The sequence below is a fragment of the Microtus pennsylvanicus genome, chromosome 7, assembly GCF_037038515.1.
Source record: "Microtus pennsylvanicus isolate mMicPen1 chromosome 7, mMicPen1.hap1, whole genome shotgun sequence".
Lineage (NCBI taxonomy): Eukaryota > Metazoa > Chordata > Mammalia > Rodentia > Cricetidae > Microtus > Microtus pennsylvanicus.
Genome location: NC_134585.1, coordinates 115,895,374 through 115,902,396, shown reverse-complemented (window position 1 = coordinate 115,902,396; position 7,023 = coordinate 115,895,374).

Genomic DNA, 7,023 nt, shown 5'->3' with positions numbered 1-7,023 from the left:
GGCTTCAGTCTTCACCTTGTTTGAGACAGGTCTGTTTTATTCAGGGCTGCATATACCAGGCTTGCTTGCTAGATAGCTTCCAAAGTCACATAACTCCCACCTCCCAGTGAGGTGTGCTGGGTTTGCAGAGTCTGGCACAATTGTATCAGCTTTTATGTTGGTTCTGGGGATCTGAACTCAGATTGCCAGTCTTGTGCGACAGGAACCTAATCCACGGAGTGGTCTCTCGGCCCTGTTCTTAGTTTTCAGAACGGTGAAAGGTGGTGTGTGTAAAGACCTATTTTAAAGTTTTGGACAGACAGAGAACTGGGCTATAAGTGGTTTTCAAGGAATCATCGTGAGATGATTGAACTCTGGTCTACAACATTTCAACTTTATAGCCACCAAGTTCAGTCATTTGGACTTGCGGAATACTTTACCCTTTGGTCTTAGTATACATTGATTATACCGAAATGAGTTTCATTGTATTTTGGTCATATTTACTCCCTGATACCATCCTGTGCCTCCCCCTCACACACACACACAATCCAGTGAGTTCCCTGGTCCCACCCACCCCCTCCCTCTCACACACAGTGTGTTTGTTGGCTCCCTACCTTCCCCTCTTTCTCTCTCTCTCACACACACAATCCAGTGAGTTTCTTCATTAGAGTTGCTGACTCTACCACTAAAGAAAATCTCTCTCCCTGCCCCATCAACCACTAACCGTAAGGAGGAGTAGGGCCCCTGAACCTCCCCACTTCCATGATAGGATATTCAGGAACCAATCTCGTACAACTTTGTACAGATAGTCACACCTCGTGTGAGTTCAAAAGTGCAGAGGCCACGCCACATCTGGAATCAGGACTTCCCATCCTTTCCTTGGGATCTTCCTTTCCTCGCGCCCCTCCCCACCATGTCCCCCGGGCCGTGGAGCGAGTAATATAGGTGCACTCTTGTGGCCGAGCGTTCAACAGTCGCTCATCCCCAGCACTGTGGCCGGTGACGGGTCTCTGCAGCTACAGCCCACTGCAAAGAAGAAGCCCGGAGATGATTGGTAGTTCCATCTATGAGTATAAACATGGCGATTTAGAGTGGCCTTGCTAGGAAAGTAGCGTGGCCTTTAGAATCTTGAACTCGGGTACAGACCGCTCCCCTCTACCCAGGGAAGTCTAGCTTACACACCCCATTCTCTAACAACCCTGACTCTGCTGGGCCACTCACTTTTAAGGGGCTACCTGCACCTCTGCTGGGTTCACCACTGACCCTGTCTGTCTTCCCTATTGTTTCTCCCTTCTCCTACACAGCTTGGATAACGGCACTGCGTCACCATAAACAGCTAGCTCTGTAGAGACACTGTGACGTTTGCTGACTCAGACCTATTGAACTTCTGACTGTGGCTGAACCCAACTTTTGATCCCCTTTAATAATTTTTTAAATTATATTTTTACTTTTGGTTTTTCCAAGACAGGGTCTCTCTGTGTAGTCCTGGCTGTCCTGGGACTCACTTTGTAGGCCAGGTTGGTCTTGAACTCTGAGATCCACCTGCCCTTGCCTACTAAGTGCTGCTATTAAAAGTGTCTACCATATCCTTCTGGCTATCCACTTTACTCTTGCATCTGGACAGCTAAGTCTGGCTAAAGGAAAATACAACTTTGGATTTTCAAACATGCATCTCCAGTGTGGAAGGAAAGAGTGGCAGATTCAGAATGGACTTGAGTAGGAGAGAAGGTCACGTGACCATGGGGAGCATGATGAAGAGGGATAGGACACCAAGTCAGAGACAACATGATGGGGTCTTAAAGGGATGGAGAGGCTTTTCTTTAAGGGAACTGGCTTAACACACAGCTTAAAGTAAACAGATAATTGCCATGGACAACAAGATAGGGGAACCTGAGGGAGAGAGAGGAGGAGAGGAACAGGAAGAGGAAGGGAGAGAGGGGGAAGAGACGAAGGGAGGGGAAGAGAGAGACAGAGAGACACAGAGAGAATGTTCTCTGAACACCAGAAAGCTTTTATATTTTCCCAGGAGGTGGGGAGACTGGCCACAGCTCAAACCCAGTTCCGGGTAAGCATCATAATTGTTTGTAGAAGGAGCAGAGATAAGGAAGAACATTTGTTTACAAAATCCTTTTATATTTGCAGGAGGTGGAGCTGTGCTGTATAGAAGGTGTGGCTTGATTTCAGACACACACACACACACACAGAAAGAGAGAGAGAGAGGAAGGTAGGAAGGGAGGGAGGGAGGGAGGGAGAGAGAGAGATCTAACAAAGTTTGTATTTAAATTCTCAAATCCTCATTCCCAGCTGAACACTTTGACTCTTGTCTCCCCCCCAGAACACAGTAACTACCCAAAAGAGCTGCTCCCCTTGCCTCTGCTCCGCCCTCCTGTTACTAGAGAAGAAAGGTGCCTGCTTTGGGCTCGTGGCCAGTCACCACTTACACAGTGATTGTGCCACCTCTGTCCACACAAGGGCCTTTCCCCAGCTCTGCCCTCTCCCTCTCATCCAGGTCCCATTCCCTACTGTGTTGTTCTTATCGTACTGTTCCTGTACAGCTCAGTCTTCTAAACTCCCTTGCAGGCCTCTGTGTTTTACTGTTTGCACCTAATCTATATCCTCCTTTGTAGCAAATTCATTGTGCTACAGTCTCTTTAGTCTTTTGTCCCTAGTGCACCATTGCTATTGAAACCTCTCTTATCGAGGTCCCAAGTGACTTCCTTATCATCAAATCCAGTGGTAGGTCCTGAGCCTTCAGCATCCCAGACTGCTGGGGCAACAAAGGGCAAGGTCATTCTCCCTCCTTCTCAAGGAACTACCAAACCAGACAGTTCCACCTCCATCCTCCGGCTGCTTCTCGCCCTCTGACTCTATATCTGGAGGAATCCAAGCAGTGAAATCCTCCTGATGTCACCAAGATGGAGGAAGCTGAATAGGAACCCTGGGATTTTATACAAACATACAGGATTGCAAACACACAATGTATTAATTTGATAAAACTAGAGAACACAAACATTCAATCTAACAGAAGTTTGATTTTGTGTTGTCAAAAGAAACAGCTCTCACTTCAAAGGCATAAAGGACATGGTTTGTTCAGGAACAAAACTTGAATGACCCTGACCTGAGGACATACATTTAGGTCTCCCCAAATATAGTGTCCAACATGGAGGCAGTTTCAGAGACTTTGATGGTAAGAGAATAAAGAAAGTTATAAATCAATGAATTTTTAAAATGCATTGGTGGAAACCTCAGAGAGAAAAGTTACAGTAAGATGGGGGAGCTCTGCTAGCTCTGTTACTGGCCTTGGATGCTGTCTCCAACACTCTTAGCCCTCTGGTAAGTTAGTACATTCCAAAGGCTTCTTCACTGTCAGATTTAGGTCTGGCTAATAGCAGGGTGTTAGGTCAAACAAAGAGGGACAAAGAGTATCTTATTAGGGTGCTAGAGACCACCCTGGATGAAGTGTCCTGAGGCTCTGGGGCTGCAGCGTTCAACCCCTCCACATCACCCAAGTTTCAGTCGTCAACCTGTGTAGACAGTTTCTACCCTGGAGTTCTCCTTCCTGTAAGTGATAAACGAGGCACCGCCATAAGCGTTGCTGCAATAAAGACAGATTGCTGCCTTCAACGACCTAAAGAGTCTCTTTAAGTTTTTTAGGGATGTACCTAGACTCAGGAAAATGTTGACTTCAACACAAGAAAGAATTTCTGGGCAAGTGAGCATGAAGCAGAATCGGGGTTTATCAAAAGACAACTGGTGTAGGTGGCTGGGGGGATGGCTCCGTTGGTAAAGTCCAGACCAGAGTCCAGATCCCTGGCACCCACATAAATAGCTGAGTGTGCTGTGTGCACCTGCAGTCACCGTGTAGAGGGTAGAAGGCAGGAGCATCCTTGAGGCTTGCTAAACAATCTGTTCAGCTGAATCAGCGAGCTACAACTCCAGGGAGAGATCCTGACTCAAAACAGAAGATACAGAGTGATAGGAAGGGGGGGGGAGATACTACTTTGACCTCTGACCTCCACCTGTACCCCGCCACACACATATATACACATGCAGAAGAAATAAAGGGTTTTTTATTTAACACAGAATTTCAAGCACAAGAGTTAAGGGAAAGAAAGAAGTTTGGGAAGAAAATAAGACACTGCAAGGGCAATGGGCATGGGTTTCTCTAAGAGACTGTTGCAGCTCATTGCCTTTAAAATAGTCATATATGCCACTTTGGTGATGTTGCCAAGGAAACAGAATGAGATGACAAGTCTAAGGGACAGTTGACATGACTTTGAACAGGCAACCGTCTAGCACCAAGGGATGCAGGAAGGTATCTTCACCACACAGCAGAGTTTATAATAGTCTTGTTTGAGATCCCCACTTGGAATCTTGGAAAAGAAATGAGGCCCTTCTCTTGATATAAAATGTCTGTACAGAGAAGGGATAGTGTCTCCTTGCAGCAGCCTTGGTGCCAACACATCACAGCAAATGGCAAAGTTGAGGAAGCTTGATGCTCGGCTGGGACAGACTTTAACCAGAGTCAAGGCCTTTTTCCCTGCCCATGGTTCTCCATGTCTTTGCGTCCTGCCTCAGCAAGCACTAAGAATTCCATCAGACTAATCAGCTTTATTTCCCCTCCTGCTTTTGAGCATGTACAGAGTAGTCTGTGTCTGCCAACTACTTGTGACAAGCACTTGTGAATGTTATCTTAGTTAATTTTAATAAGTATCTGAAGTTGGTTCCGTTGTTGTGTCCAAGTTACAAGTGTCTGAACAAGGTCAAGATTATGGCTGAGCTGAAAGACTGAAATCAAGAGGAAGGCAAGAGCCTGGACATGACAAATGTGTAGGAAGCCAGCATGAAGGCTGATATCACTAACAATGTAGGAGGTGCTAAGAGTAGAGAGGAAGCAGTGGTCCTCATGTTTAGATGCCTTTGAGGAGAAGTGGAGTAAGACTCTTACAGGACTGAAAGAAATGGGGGACATTGGGTGGGTGATGGCTTGGACTTTAAGAAAGAAGGTTTTTGTTTATTTGCTTTGACTCAGGGTCTCATGTAGTCCGAGTTGAATACTTATCACAGGATAATCAGGGATGCTTGATCCTCCTGCCTCTACCCCTGAGTGCTGGGGTGACAGAAATGTGCCACCACATTTGAGTTGACAGTGGGAGGCTTTGTAAGAATGGGGAATGTAAATACTCAGTACTTAGAGGTATCAGTGAAGAACCAAGAGACACATGCCTTGTTCCAAGTACTGAAGAGCCTTGGGTGTCTGTGGCCAGAGGAGCGGTGTGTGGAGAAAGAAAAAAAAAATCAAAACCATCATTGGGAAGAGCCACGGGAATGCCAGCTGATTCATCCATTGGAATTCCCAGTTCTCAGACAATAAACAACGGACATTTCAGAGAAGAGACGGCAATAAAGAAGTCTCTTGATGACAGAACTCTGAAGAAGGTTCAGTGGACAAGCATGAGCACCAGGCGGAGACTGAGCTAGACCTGAGCCAAGATACATGTGGGGGAAGGGAAGATGAAACATTTGACTCCAGGGATTGGAGGGAGTACACGGGAGGAGCACACACAGTTGAGGTGTAGGGATGGGGGAGGAGGCGTCTGCTGCCACTGACCTGGAGTCTGGCAACCTGAGTTCTGTAAACTTTGTGGGAGAGAAGCTCTTGTTGTTCAATAATCTTGACCCCAGGGGGAGTGTGCTAAGAGCTTGGAGATCTATGGACAGGCTCTTGGTAGGGTTCTTGCCACAAGGAGGCTGTTGCAGGTAGGCGTGACCTGCGAGCAGTCTAGCTGGATTCAGCAGTATGGAGACAAGAACACAAAGGTGACCTAGGAGGCTCAGATTTAGGAGATATCTAGAGCTTCTGGCTTCAGGGAAATAAATGAACCAGAACTACCCCAGTTCTTGTGACTCTCTCACAGAGTTGGATTAGACATCCGGGTTAACAGCATCAACTGCTAGGCGAATGCATGATCATTGTGAGGGATAGAACCTGGTGCCCCAAGAAGGGTGGGGCAGACACTCACCTAGCACCTCAGATTGCTGGAACTTCTGTCTTAAGTAGCAGAGGCGCTGGGGAGGGCTCTCAATGGATAAAGTGAAAGTATGGCACCTTGGGTTTGGGACCCCACACCTCCGGATAAGCACACGTCTGGAACCCCAGTTCTGGAGAGGCAGAGCCAGGCGGATCCCAGCGACTCTTTGTTCAGCCAATCTAGCCCAATAGGCAAGCTGCGGGTTCACAGAAAGACACACTCCATCTTAAAACCTAAGACAGAGAGTGGTAGAGGAAGTGACGTCAGCCTCCGGCAGCCAGAGGTGCCTGCGCAGGGCAGCGTACTTGCGTGCACAGGTATAGCACACAAGGTCAAAGACACGGTGGGGGGTGGGACCCCACTCTGCAGCTTAGCAGAGCTTCCTGCTCCCTGATGTCTCCAGGCTCCCGCTAACACCTCTCCTTTTTAGGAGAGCCTGGACTTCAAGACAATCTCCTTTCGAGGGACCCTGAAGCTCTCCTGCAGCACCAGCTGCAGCCCTCTTGACAACCATGTAGAACTGTGTGAGCATGTGGCGATATGTAATACGATATGATAAGCAGTAAAGATAAGAAGAAAATAGCCGGCTCCACGGATCAAAGCCAGCCAGCCCCTCATATGTGAGACAACACCTACTCTCAGCTGCTGGAAAGGCCGGTATTAAAAGATTTTACCTGTAATCACAGCACTTGTGGGAGGCTGAGGAAGGAAGACTGATTTATAGTTCAAGGCCAGCCTGGACTACTTAGGAAGAACAGGACTCAAAAAAAAAAAAAAAAAGAAAGAAAAGAAAAAAGTCACTCAGCAGGGGAGTGAGGGGCAGATGCGGGGGGCGGGGACAGTTGGGGTGACTGTTAGTTAGGATCACGCTTCCATGTGTTTCCATGGCTGGGCAAATATAAAGCTGATTACCAAGGACGCCTCAGAGCCAGTCAGCCAGAAAGCAGCCAGGAGCAGGGCAGCTATGTACATGTTAGAGATGATGTTTTCCTTTGACTTGGTTCTGAGACCT